This window comes from Salmo salar, chromosome ssa11 (assembly GCF_905237065.1).
Source record: "Salmo salar chromosome ssa11, Ssal_v3.1, whole genome shotgun sequence".
NCBI lineage: Eukaryota > Metazoa > Chordata > Actinopteri > Salmoniformes > Salmonidae > Salmo > Salmo salar.
The window spans coordinates 61,350,496-61,362,780 of record NC_059452.1 but is presented as its reverse complement, the minus strand read 5'-3'; the positions used below and the strand labels follow the sequence as shown (position 1 = coordinate 61,362,780).

At 42.7% G+C, this 12,285-nt stretch overlaps 1 protein-coding gene and 1 long non-coding RNA gene across 3 annotated transcripts in view; both read right to left on the bottom strand.

The window, feature by feature from the left end:
- Positions 1 to 12,285, bottom strand: part of LOC100195713 (protein zer-1 homolog) — a 76,359-nt gene that overhangs the window by 58,170 nt on the left and 5,904 nt on the right. The gene's annotated exons all lie outside the window — the stretch shown is intronic.
- LOC123725177 (uncharacterized) lies at positions 8,581 to 11,892 on the bottom strand. The gene is made up of 4 exons (XR_006757595.1): positions 11,476 to 11,892; positions 11,195 to 11,299; positions 10,697 to 10,769; positions 8,581 to 8,921 (listed from the first exon to the last, which is right to left on the bottom strand). It is a non-coding gene; the product is annotated as an uncharacterized lncRNA (long non-coding RNA).

Genomic DNA, 12,285 nt, shown 5'->3' with positions numbered 1-12,285 from the left:
TTTTCATCAAGGATCTCTGTACATCTTCCCCATGATCCTGACTAGTCTCCCAGTCCCTGCCGCTGGAAAACATCCCCACAGCTTGATGCTGCCACCACCATGCTTCACCATAGGGATGGTGCCAGGTTTCCTCCAGACGTGAGGCTTGGCATTCAAGCCAAAGAGTTCAATATTGGCTTCATCAGACCAGAGAATCTTGTTTCTCATGGTCAAGAGTCCTTTAGGTGCCTTTTGATAAACTCCAAGTGGGCTGTCATGTGCCTTTTACAGAGGAGTGGCTGCAGTCTGGCCACTCTACCATAAAGCCCTGATTGGTGGAGTGCTGCAGAAATGGTTGTCCTTCTAGAAGGTTCTCCCATTTCCACAGAGGAACTCTAGAGCTCTGTCAGTGACAATCGTGGTCTTTGTCACCTCCCTGACCAAGGCCCTTCTTCCACGATTGCTCAGTTTGGCCAGGCTGCCAGCTCTAGTTAGAGTCTTGGTGGTGGGGACCTTCAATGCAACATAAATGTTTTTCTTCTGATCTGTGCCTTGACACAATCCTTTCTCTGAGCTCTACGGACAATTCCTTCGACCTCATGGCTTGGTTTTTGCACTGCCATGCTGTGGGACCTTATATAGACAGGTGTGTGCCTTTCCAAATCATGTCCAATCAACTGAATTTACCACAGTGGACTCCAATCAAGTTGTAGAAACATCAAGGATGATCAATGGGAACAGGATGCACCTGAGCTCAATTTGAAGTATCATAGCAAAGGGTCTGAATACTAAGGTAAATAAGGTATCTGTTTTTTATTTTTAATACATTTGCAAAAATTTCCAAAAAAATGTGTTCACTTAGTCATTATGGGGTATTGTGTGTAGATTGATGTTGATGGATTCTGGATACCAACTCCTAAACTGGGATAGGGTTAATTATCAGGTATTCTATTGAAATATTGAGTGCAAAGGTTTAGAGGGTCTACACTAGAAGATAATGGTTATCTGTAGGAGGAAGGTATATGGTGGGTGCAATTAAGCTTGGAATGTGCTGAGTGCAGGGAAAACGATCACGTGGCAGGCATTGATAAGGGGAGAGAGCCATGGATTAGTGATGAAGGGGGTCGAGGTCAGGTCGGTCACGTTAAGGGAGAAAGAAAAGTTGATGGCTGTATCACTTAGTTTCCTGCCTAGCAGTAAAGATACAATGATTGTTCAGATGTGTAGGAGGAGACTCAGCCTAGGAGAAAGGGATAAATATCAGTGCTTGTGTTAAAATGTTTTTGTCTAATGCAGCTGTATTGATCCTCTGGGAGGAATAAACTTGGTTTGAGCTTTCATAATGTCCGCTGAGTTTTTACTCTGGGAATTAAAACCTAACAATGTGAAGAAATTATAATGTAATAACTAATCCATTTTAGAATAAGGCTGTAATGTAACATAATATGGAAAAAGGAAAGGGTTCCGAATACTTTCCGAATGCACTGGCGCCATAGCCAAATCCACTTTTGGGACAACTTCATACTCACCTCAGACCAGAGGCCCGTCTGATTCCCTTGCCTGAGGTCAAGGATGACGCGCATTAAACCAGGCCGCTTTGAGTCTTTGAGGAGTAAGAGCAAAACCAGCAAAGACCGTTTTCTTTGGAGGCGGCTGTAGAAAAGGCTCTAATTTTTCTTATACTTTTTAGGAAACTGTCACTTTAATTAGACTTTTTGGTTAACTTTACCTTTAAATGCAGGCACCTCTGAGCCATAGAGATGTATAGAGATCGCATGGTATCAACGCTGCCCATGTCAAGATATGCTTTTGGGCACTAGAGACCTCTATACATCTCCACGCTCTAAACGCACCTGTAGCCAATTCCCTTAATAAATACCAAAGTTCTTTGTCTTTTAGTTCAGTGTCAAACAAGCCATGCCTTGGAAGAACTCTCCAGCATTTACCCCTTTATCTGTGTGTCCAATATCCAACCACAAACATATGGAAATGCAATGGATCATTGTTTGGGACAAATAAATGGGAGCTAAATCTCTCTAAACTGGAACCTAAAGTCTCTCTCCCTATCCTTGTTCTCTTATTGAAAGGGACACCTGCAACCTGTATCAGCTCCTACGTCACCCAGTGCATTCTTAAATAAGCAACCTGCCTTAACACACAGTGACGTCTGCCATTTCATATTGAGGCAAACATGCAACAGCTCTGTGCCATTTTCTTTCCTCGATTCCTTGCCTTTTTTTGTGCCTCCTCCTAAAACCCCATCGGAGAGGACCCAAGGTTCCTCCCCTCAGACCTCCAATGGGTTTTGAGAAGGAGGCGAGTAGCGAGGAAGTTCATGTAATTTTAGGTGGAATCTTATGTGAATGATACATTTGTATTTTTTTTTGCACGTATACACTACATATACACAGCACAAAAGTATGTGGACACTCCTTCAAATTAGTGGATTTGGCTATTTTAGCCAAACCCGTTGCTGACAGGTGTACAAAATTGAGCACACAGCCATGCAACCTCCATAAAGAAAAATTGGCATTAGAATGGCCTTACTGAAGAGCTTAGTGACTTTCAACGTGGCAGTGTCATAGGGTGCCACCTTTCCAACAAATCAGTTCGTCATATTTCTGCCCTTCTAGAGCTGCCCCGGTCAATTATAAGTGCTGTTATGGTGACATGGAAATGTCTAGGAGCAACAACGGCTCAGTCGCAAAGTGGTAGGCCATACAAGCTCACAGAATGGGACCACCGAGTGTTGAAGCGCGTAGTGCGTAAAATCATCTGTCCTCGGTTGTAACACTACCGAGTTCCAAACTGCCTCTGGAAGCAACGTCAGCACAAGAACTCATGAAATGGGTTTCCATGGCCGAGCGGCCACATACAAGCATAAGACCACCATGCGTAATGCCAAGCATCGGCTGGAGTGGTGCAAAGCTCGCCGTTATTGGACTCTGGAGCAGTGGAAACCGCGTTCTCCGGAGTGATGAATCATGCTTTACCAGTCCGACGGATTAATCTGGGTTTGGCGGATGCCAGGAGAATGCTACCTGCCCGAATGCAGTGACAACTGTAAAGTTTGGTGGAGAAGGAATAATGATCCGGGCCCTTTTTCATGGCCCCGGAGAAATCTTAACTCTACAGCATACAATCACATTCTAGACAATATTGTGCTTCCAACTTTGTGGCAACAGTTTGGGGAATGCCCTTTCCTGTTTCAGCATGACAATGGACCCGTGCACAAAGCGAAGTCCATACCCCATCGAACACCTTTGGGAAGAATTGGAATACCGACTGTGAGCCAGGCCTAATCGCCCAACATCAGTGCCCGACCTCACCAATGCTCTTGTGGTTGAATGGAAGCAAGTCCCAGCAACAATGTTCCATCATCTTGTGGAAAGCCTTCCCAGAACAGTGGAGGCTGTTATAGCAGCAAAGGGGGACCAACTCCATATTAATGCCAATGATTTTGGAATGAGATATTTGACAAGGAGGTGTCCACTTACACTGCATGGCCAAAAGTATCTTAAATCAGCCCCCCCAAAAAATCTGCCAATTTCTAAAATGTACATTTCTGTAAACAATTCTGTGAAACTGTGTACGTTTTACTTGTGGATTTTGAAAATAAAAAATTAACTCAAGCTATGTCAATGTGTTTGTCTACATGCTGCCATTTTAAAAACAATGCAGATATTGGAGTAAACCTATTACGGGTTAAGACAAGTAACTATGATTAAGGGCAAACATAAGCTTGAAAGCTGTGTTTGAATAAGACATCCGATTAAAACATTGCATTTATAACAGTTGGTTTTACTATATCTAATAAATAACCGAATCATTGATGGAGTAATAGATACAATAAATGCATGTCTTTAGTCTGCCCCTGCAAGCCGGTCGGCATATGTGTCATGACACTCTCTCATCTGATTGGTCGAGTAGGCGGGCCTTCTGACTTTGTGGGTGTGGTAACGATTGATGACCCACTGGACAGGTCAAGGGCAAGCATTTGTTAGTTCGTCCATCACTCCAGTGTAAGTGACCATTCTAGACACGCACCGCCTCTAAGCCCGTCCCCCACAAGCCTGAAATCCAATCGGAAAAAAAAGACCCAAAGATACCAAGACTTGAGAGAGCAACTTAAGAAATTGAGAGTGAAAACTTGACAAAGACGTGATTATTGTTCAACAATTTGATGCTTTCAAATAAAAAAAATGTGCATGTTTCTTTGCTTGCAGTTTATATTTTTGGATTCAGGCATTTTTCTTTTTGATCTGCGGCAATGATGTTCTGATCGCCCAGAGTCACACTTGCAAGCTCAAGTTTGGCATGTCTGCTCGCAGACCAAATTTCTGCGCTCTCCCTCTGTGCTCTCGACTCAGCGTTTGCTTGCTCAACGTTGTTTCATCTTGCTCGACAGCGCCATCTCGCGTGCAATGAACTTTAGAGGCTGATTTGACACCATAGTATTTTGATATGTATTGTTGTGATATACAGGGCTCATCTGGAAAAGAGACCTTGGTCTCAACATTTCCTCCCTGTCAAAATAAAGGTTAAATACATTTTACAAAATGGTGCATGAATGTCAAAGAATTAAGGAATTAACCTACTACAGAGTGACACCGTAAAGGCAGCATAGCATAATCACTCCGGTAAATTCTGTAAATATTAGTAATATTGTGTTGTTTTTGATTGCATTTTTTAAATTAGTATTATTAACAGTGTATTTCATTATAAAACTGTCAAGTAAGATCAGAAGGATGGTTGGTTTCGCAAGCTAGCTAACTGGCTAGCATGTTATGTTTTTAGAGTGGAGAAGCCCTAAGCAAGAGGACAGCAGAGATGTGGACAAATGCTCGGGAAGACTACAGGCTGCTTTAGAATACCACTGAGGTGCGGTGAGCCTTCCTGCGGCCCAATTGGCTGCTGGGGCATCACCTAGGTGGGTGCTGCGTGCTTTCTAGCTACAGAGACCAAACTGCCCTGTTTAACGGCTCTGGACCACAGTCATCATTGCTCCAAGACCAGACTGACCCTGATTGAGGCTCCCGAGGCTTACCCCTTGGTTATGACCGTGATGCTCTCTCCCAAGAACATTTAGCATTTTGATTTGTTTATTTAATTATTTGTTTATTTATTTAGGCATGGACTGTACACTGCAATTCAGTTTTCAGCTGCCAACGTTGTACACCATGACAAACTAAACTCTGAATACAGGGTGATTAGTGAAAGCAGGACACCACTTGGTCCCTGTCCTCCAATTGGGAGGGTTGGATGACACAATGGCAGCGGATATCCTACACAAGGTGACAGGTGTCCTTTACCAAGGTCTCCCCCAACCATTATATACGATGTATAGGCCTTCATGTCAAGGTCTATTACTATATAAACTGTGTCAACACTGGACAGTTGGTTTGAATCTTTGCATACAAGTTATTATACAGTGACTCGTTTTGCACTACATTTTGTTATGAATTAATGTATTTTTGCTAATGAATTATCCTTATTAACATGACAGTTGAATTATTAGCATTAGTATTTTTCTCACTATGTACAATGTACAAAACATTAGGAACGCCTTCCTAATAATTGCACCCTTTTGTCCTCTGAACAGCATGGACTCTACAAGTGTTCCACAGGGATGCTGGCCCATGTTGACTCCAATGCTTCTCACAGTTGTGTCAAGCTGGCTGGATGTCCTTTGGAACAGCATTGCATTTCTTGACACACTCAAACCGGTGCGCCTGGTACCTACTACAGTGGTTCCTCCTTTAAAAGTTGCGAGCTTGCACCGCCGGACTGAGATGTACCCAGCGTCACGGCTTCATTGCTCCAGACCACCACAAGGGGAGTTAGAGCACTCATTATGCATTTGGGTCCCAAGGTTTTTATATGACCAATCATATCGAGTGGTTCCAAAGACGAATTTGACGCGGGCCACCCATCCCTGGGTGAAGATGGCTGACAAAACATTACGGTGGAACCTAATGTAAGTAGTTATGTCATAACGAGTCAAGCAAAAAAAATTAACAATTGAGAGGAAAAGGTTAGTTAATGTAGAGACAAACGTTTGTGCATATTTTTTTTGTCACAAAGTTAATTTACGGAAATCGCTATTTAGCAAGTTAGCTGACTAGCTAACATTAGCCAGCTAGCTAGCTAGTGTTATGACAGGAGAATTCATTTATAATTTGTGTTGTTTAATGTTTTAGGGACTCCTGAGAAAACCAGCAAACCAGGCTGTCGTCATGTGAAACAGTAGATGTAAAGAATCTAGCTAGCTAAAGATTTACTGCAAATTGAATATACAATTGTGTAAGCTTGCCTTGCAATGCAGCTGAAGTAACATAGCTAACTATTTACTTGCTTATTATGTAGTGAAGGATAAAATAACTGTATACCAATGGATGTGTAGCTAGCTACAGTAAGTAGCCGATCTGTATATGGACCCTAAAACGTTTGGTATGAATATTAGTTCAGAACCTATGAACCTCAGCTATCATAGTTGTTGTATCAACTTCAAGTCTGAATGGCATTAATGAAGCCTATGGATAGAGTATAATATAATAACTTTATTGTGCCAAGGATGCAAGTCCTATATACATGTACTGTAGTTATTACCACGCATGAGATTCCCACATTGTAGCCTGTACATTGAATATATTCACTGATAATGTACTCTTCCTTGGCAAATAAAGGTGTGAATCTCTGAGACATTCTTTTTCAGTCATTTCAAACTCCATTATTTGAATGATGCCGTGTCTGCATGTACAGTGCCTTGCGAAAGTATTCGGCCCCCTTGAACTTTGACCTTTTGCCACATTTCAGGCTTCAAACAAAGATATAAAACTGTAATTTTTTGTGGAGAATCAACAACAAGTGAGACACAATTATGAAGTGGAACGAAATTTATTGGATATTTCAAACTTTTTTAACAAATAAAAAACTGAAAAATTGGCCGTGCAAAATTATTCAGCCCCTTTACTTTCAGTGCAGCAAACTCTCTCCAGAAGTTCAGTGAGGATCTCTGAATGATCCAATGTTGACCTAAATGACTAATGATGATAAATAGAATCCACCTGTGTGTAATCAAGTCTCCGTATAAATGCACCTGCTCTGTGATAGTCTCAGAGGTCCGTTTAAAGCGCAGAGAGCATCATGAAGAACAAGGAACACCAGGCAGGTCCGAGATACTGTTGTGGAGAAGTTTAAAGCCGGATTTGGATACAAAAAGATTTCCCAAGCTTTAAACATCCCAAGGAGCACTGTGCAAGCGATAATATTGAAATGGAAGGCGTATCAGACCACTGCAAATCTACGAAGACCCGGCCGTCCCTCTAAAATGTCCACTCATACAAGGAGAAGACTGATCAGAGATGCAGCCAAGAGGCCCATGATCACTCTGGATGAACTGCAGAGATCTACAGCTGAGGGAGACTCTGTCCATAGGACAACAATAAGTCGTATACTGCACAAATCTGGCCTTTATGGAAGAGTGGCAAGAAGAAAGCCATTTCTTAAAGCTATCCATAAAAAGTGTAATTTAAAGTTTGCCACTAGCCACCTGGGAGACACACCAAACATGTGGAAGAAGGTGCTCTGGTCAGATGAAACCAAAATCGAACTTTTTGGCAAGAATGCAAAACGTTATGTTTGGCGTAAAAGCAACACAGCTCATCACCCTGAACACACCATCCCCACTGTCAAACATGGTGGTGGCAGCATCATGGTTTGGGCCTGCTTTTCTTCAGCAGGGGCAGGGAAGATGGTTAAAATTGATGGGAAGATGGATGGAGCCAAATACAGGACCATTCTGGAAGAAAACCTGATGGAGTCTGCAAAAGACCTGAGACTGGGACGGAGATTTGTCTTCCAACAAGACAATGATCCAAAACATAAAGCAAAATCTACAATGGAATGGTTCACAAATAAACATATCCAGGTGTTAGAATGGCCAAGTCAAAGTCCAGACCTGAATCCAATCGAGAATCTGTGGAAAGAACTGAAAACTGCTGTTCACAAACGCTCTCCATCCAACCTCACTGAGCTCGAGCTGTTTTGCAAGGAGGAATGGGCAAAAATTTCAGTCTCTCGATGTGCAAAACTGATAGAGACATACCCCAAGCGACTTACAGCTGTAATCGCAGCAAAAGGTGGCGCTACAAAGTATTAACTTAATAAGGGGGCTGAATAATTTTGCACGCCCAATTTTGCAGTTTTTTTATTTGTTAAAAAGGTTTGAAATGTCCAATAAATTTTGTTCCACTTCATGAGTGTGTCCCACTTGTTGTTGTTTCTTCACAAAAAATTAGTTTTATATCTTTATGTTTGAAGCCTGAAATGTGGCAAAAGGTCGAAAAGTTCAAGGGGGCCGAATACGTCGCAAGGCACTGTATGTATTACAATTATACACTTCAACAGTGTTTACCACTCCTGCTCCTGGGACATCAATGATTACACATTGTAACTATGCAATAGACTGGAAACATGATTTAAGTAAAGGCTGATTTGTAATTCATATATACAGAATAAAAACTATGCATATCTAACTCCATTTGCATTAATCTGAGGACACAGGATAGTATTTCAATGAGATACTTAATTTCAACCAGTGGAGAATGTGAAACGCTTTATTGAAAGAAGTTCATGATCCAGGTGTTATAAATACATGCATTATAATTATGATAATTGTAATATTATAAATACAAGTTCAATCTGTACTTCAATGCACATATGGTGTGTATTATAAAACGAGGAAGAGAGAGGTGTAGAAGACAGAAAGGGAAATAGGTAAGAACAGCGGCAGACGGCATACGATTAATGAATTACAGTGCTACCCTAATATTCTCTCAGTTCATAACCAGCCTTGGGCACCCAGTTGGCCCAAAGGTTATCTTAAGAGCGGGTGAGGTGGCAATGACCGGACTGGCTTCCTCTCTCACATCAAAACATACCTGCAGACGAGAGACAGGTGGATAGAGAGAGAGCATGATTAAGCCTTGTTTTTATTCTAACACGGTCAGTCATCATAATCATCAGGTGAAATGCAAAACTGACCTTGGATCATTAACTCTGGGACTACTACATCTCTGTCTGTATTTCAATGTAAAGCATCTCCTTAATACACTGCTCAAAAAAATAAAGGGAACACTAAAATAACACATCCTAGATCTGAATGAATTAAATAATCTTAATAAATACTTTTTTCTTTACATAGTTGAATGTGCTGACAACAAAATCACAAAAATAATCAATGGAAATCCAATTTATCAACCCATGGAGGTCTGGATTTGGAGTCACACTCAAAATTAAAGTGGAAAACCACACTACAGACTGATCCAACTTTGATGTAATGTCCTTAAAACAAGTCAAAATGAGGCTCAGTAGTGTGTGTGGCCTCCACGTGCCTGTATGACCTCCCTACAACGCCTGGGCATGCTCCTGATGAGGTGGCGGATGGTCTCCTGAGGGATCTCCTCCCAGACCTGGACTAAAGCATCCGCCAACTCCTGGACAGTCTGTGGTGCAACGTGGCGTTGGTGGATGGAGCGAGACATGATGTCCCAGATGTGCTCAATTGGATTCAGGTCTGGGGAACGGGCGGGCCAGTCCATAGCATCAATGCCTTCCTCTTGCAGGAACTGCTGACACACTCCAGCCACATGAGGTCTAGCATTGTCTTGCATTAGGAGGAACACAGGGCCAACCGCACCAGCATATGGTCTCACAAGGGGTCTGAGGATCTCATCTCGGTATCTAATGGCAGTCAGGCTACCTCTGGCGAGCCCATGGAGAGCTGTGCGGCCCCCCAAAGAAATGCCACCCCACACCATGACTGACCCACCGCCAAACCGGTCATGCTGGAGGATGTTGCAGGCAGCAGAACGTTCTCCACCGCGTCTCCAGACTCTGTCACGTCTGTCACATGTGCTCAGTGTGAACCTGCTTTCATCTGTGAAGAGCACAGGGCGCCAGTGGCGAATTTGACAATCTTGGTGTTCTCTGGCTAATGCCAAACGTCCTGCACGGTGTTGGGCTGTAAGCACAACCCCCACCTGTGGACGTCGGGCCCTCATACCACCCTCATGGAGTCTGTTTCTGACCGTTTGAGCAGACATGCACATTTGTGGCCTGCTGGAGGTCATTTTGCAGAGCTCTGGCAGTGCTCCTCCTGCTCCTCCTTGCACAAAGGCAGAGGTAGCGGTCCTGCTGCTGGGTTGTTGCCTTCCTACGGCCTCCTCCAAGTCTCCTGATGTACTGGCCTGTCTCCTGGCAGCGCCTTCATGCTCTGGACACTACGCTGACAGACACAGCAAACCTTCTTTCCACAGCTCGCATTGATGTGCCATCCTGGATGAGCTGCACTACCTGAGCCACTTGTGTGGGTTGTAGACTCCGTCTCATGCTACCACTAGAGTGAAAGCACCGCCAGCATTCAAAAGTGACCAAAACATCTGCCAGGAAGCATAGGAACTGAGAAGTGGTCCCCACCTGCAGAACCACTCCTTTATTGGGGGTGTCTTGCTAATTGCCTATAATTTCCACCTGTTGTCTATTCCATTTGCACAACAGCATGTGAAATTTATTGTCAATCAGTGTTGCTTCCTAAGTGGACAGTTTGATTTCACAGAAGTGTGATTGACTTGGAGTTACATTGTGTTGTTTAAGTGTTCCCTTTATTTTTTTGAGCAGTGTAATACTTCCTGTTGACCCGACCAAGTGACCTCACCTATGATCATGCTGTGCCCTCTGTGTCAGCCAGTTCAGATGCAGGAGGGGTTCACCAAAACAGCTGATATAACCTAGAGGATTTAGGGAGAAGGGGGAGAGGGATGAAGTGAATTAGAGAGACTGTTATTGTGTGTGTGTGGTCTCACCTGGTGTCCACACTAAGTGGCTACAGAGTACTTTATGCTGAAAAAGACACACGAGGACAAACAATAGAAGATACTGTATGTGACGCAGACACCTATCGGAGTGTACGTGAAACATTTAAATAGAGGGCTATGTGTCTCCCCACTTGGTTATTGCAAGGCTAACCCCAGGGAAATCATGACTTGGCAGCAACAGATAGTCCTGTGAAAATGGTTGTGTTTTTGTGGTGTAAATCTGAAAATTAGCAGCTGACATCTTAAGGGTTTTTTATTAATGCATGTGAGACAGGTTCCATGTACAACAAGACAGGCAGAGATGGAGAGAGAAAAAGAACACAGAACAGTTTATTTACCTCTGGTTGTGGACACTTGCCAGCAATAAAGCTTCCACGGCCTGTTCCTCGGACAGTGAACCTCTGGAAATATCTACATTTTTGACCCCTTGATCAGCTCGCTCTCTGAAAGTAAAGAAAATAGTTATTGTTTTCATATCTACAAAAAATAAGCTGAGATATGACCGTTCAATATAAAGCAGCAGATGTCATTTTCAGGATACATCAACGCAGCACAGAAAGCTTAACATCAGACTAGTATTGTGGTTGTTCATGAGGTGGTGGGAAAAATGCAATGATACCTGCACCATCTACACGCTGCAAAAACTCTTTGTGACAGACATAGTGTTCTTTCATCCATCTGTAAAAAAAAGCTAACCGTTACACTGTCATGAAATATGATTATATATTGACTATGAAACAAATAGGACATGGCCTGCTTATGAGTTGCCATGAAAGAAAGTTAAAATAATTCAATTGAAAATGGCGAGAACAAAAGCATTTAGCTACGAACGCCTGATTAGCTTGAGAATAATAATTGCATGGTTTATGATTCTATGGTATGCATGTATGTAATATAGTAGAATGTTATGAACATATACTGAATCATAGGAGCTAACTACTAGCTATGTAAAAGTTAGACAGAAGAACGCCCAGTGCTGCTTACCTGAGATGCCATCATCACACAGTCCTTCTTCGTAGGTGTCCGCTATGACTTCCTTTGTGTCGGAAAAAAGTTGCTTTCAGAATAATTATTTTTGATTGAAAATAAAGTTTTGCTCTCGACAAAAAGACAACTGTACCTCCATAGCATATAACAATTTGCCTGTGAATAACCACACCTTCATACAAACGTGCTACTGTATGCAGAATTTTTGACGCACAACCGAAGATGCTGCCATATCCTGCCAGCATGCCCACAACTGAGCCACAGAATGATGACGGGTGGAAGAGGCAAAGGAACTAGATGGGAACAACAACAATTTGTTGCAAGTTGGCTAATAGCTGAACAATATTCTTTAGTGAAGGTTGCATAGTCTAGTCTAATAGCCGAGGTAGGTGTGAAAAAAAAACTCCTGTCACAGACCAGATTTGCCCTAATGACCAAGGGA